This window comes from Grammomys surdaster, unplaced genomic scaffold, assembly GCF_004785775.1.
Source record: "Grammomys surdaster isolate TR1022 unplaced genomic scaffold, NIH_TR_1.0 129, whole genome shotgun sequence".
NCBI classification, from domain to species: Eukaryota; Metazoa; Chordata; class Mammalia; order Rodentia; family Muridae; genus Grammomys; species Grammomys surdaster.
The window spans coordinates 16,253,169-16,255,389 of NW_021604587.1; positions in this window are offsets into that span (position 1 = coordinate 16,253,169).

Below are 2,221 nucleotides of genomic sequence, written 5' to 3' on the forward strand. Positions count from 1 at the left end.
TCTCTCTCTCTCTCTCTCTCTCTCTCTCTCTCTCTCTCTCTCTCTCTTTCTGTGTGTATATGTGTGTGTGTACATATGCACATGCCATATATGTCAGGTTTAAAGAATGATTTTCAGAAGGAAGTTGTTTCTTTCTTTTCACCGTGTCAAGGGATGGTCTCTCTTATTATGTAGGCTCCTGTACTGTGTACTCCAGGCTAGCTGGCCTTCAGCTTCTGGGCAAGTCTCTTGTCTCTGCCTCCCATCTTGCCATAGATGTTGCCAGGATCACAGATGTGCCAAGACATCCAGCTGTATGTGGGTCCCAGTGATCAGAACCAGATTATTGGCTTTGTGCAGCCAGCACTTCTTCCTGCTACATATATCTCCAGCACCCAGTTTTCTTTTGAATAAAGTAGAATTCTTACAGAACATCCCAGGCACGGAACCTTACTTTTTCTCACTGGTGTTTCAAGAGTGGGACATAGAGACTTTTTATTGCAAGACAGGATTTTTCTGTTTCCTGGAAGGCCCAGAAGGTCTTCTGGGCAGGAGAGCACCACCATGCCCAGCTGTAACTTTTAAAGATATACAACATTGAAATGTCCAATTATTGTCCTATTTTGGCACAGATTTTCCCTTGTATGCCTTTGACCAAAGGTTCCTGTTATCTTTCTTTCTTGGGAGAGCCTTGCTCTCCAGCTTTGCTCTCAGGTCTCTGTAATTTTTATCTTTTACATCTCCTCTCTCATCTTGAAATCTCTATTGCTTTCTCTACATTTGAGAGTCAAGGTGTGAATGCAGCCCAGTGTCAGGCTATAAAATAAGTGGCAGCCTTAATGACATTCCAGATCCTGGTAGGTGTCTGCGACAACAGCCTGAGCTGGAACCACAAGTCTGACTTATCAGGGTGACATGTGGGACAGGTCTAAACAGGTGCCCTTACGCAAGGCCCCAGGATTTCCTGGAGGAGTCCACCTATCCCCTTTGACTCCACAGGAAGGAGGCCTCAGAGGTCAGGTTTGCTGGACCAATAAGGACACACACTGAGTGTTTCATCTCTATCTCTAGTTCCTCTGTTTCCCATACCACCTTCTCTGGGGCCACATCACCTGCTCCTCTGTTCTTGCCTCATTCTCCTGACTGCTGGAAATCTTCTATCCTTTTGTCATATCCCCTTCAGAATAGAGTCTCATCAGAGCCAAGATGCCACTTGTTGGATTTGCTCATCCAGCTTCTTTTGGAGCATGTGAGGCTAGCCCTAGGAGCTGTAACTGTGAGACTCTTCCCCAGGGTGTGCGCTGCCCCTTTGGGGCTTGGAGTTACTTTGAGGATCATACCAACAACAGACACAGCTCTCTAATACCTTTCTGCTTAGTCTATTCCTACCCTGCCCAGCATCCCACAACCTTGGAGAGCTGTCACTAAGATCCTCCCCACCTCTTACTTCCCCACCTCAGTGCTGATATAACTCCAAGCTTAGGTCCTAGAGGGAATTTCTGCACTGCCTCCAGGTGGTTTACCACACACTCCGGTATGGCCATGGGAATGTCTGCTTTGCTGGTGGTCTTCAAAAAGGATTGTTCAACTGAAGGATATTGTACATTATAAAGTTTGATTGGTTTGCTTTATTACTCCATCAAAGGTTCTGACAATCCATATTCCCACCAAGAATGTATGGATGGTATCTTTGGCATCATATCTTAAGAAAGCAACAAGAACAAAACCAAAAACTCATAATCAGACCCCAAGGTGTCATAGATTTTATTGTTGTTGTTCTATTTTCCTCAAAAAGATTAAAAAATTATTTTAGATTTTTAATTTTATGTGCATATGTGCATGTTTGCATACCTTTTTTCATGTAGGTTTCCTTGGAGGCCAGAAGAAGGGGCCACATATCCCAGGGCTGGAGTTACAGGCAGTCCTGAGCCACTAGGTCCCCAGTAAAAGCAGTAAGTGCCCTTAACCACTCTCATCTTTCTAGCCCTTCACTAAAAGTGTTAGTTTTAGGCTTTATGTAGGTCTATAATCTATTTTGAGTTAACTGTTATGTACCGTGGGACATCTGTGCCACATTCTTTTCTTTATGAGGAAATAATCTTTCTCCTGACTGCCTTTGCCCTTTTGTCAAATGTCAATAGACTGTTTCTGTGGTCTGTCTTCTCTGTCCTGTTTCTCAGAATGCCTATTCTTCCTCTAACACTGGCTGTAGGTGCCAGGCTCATTGGTCTCCTACGTGACC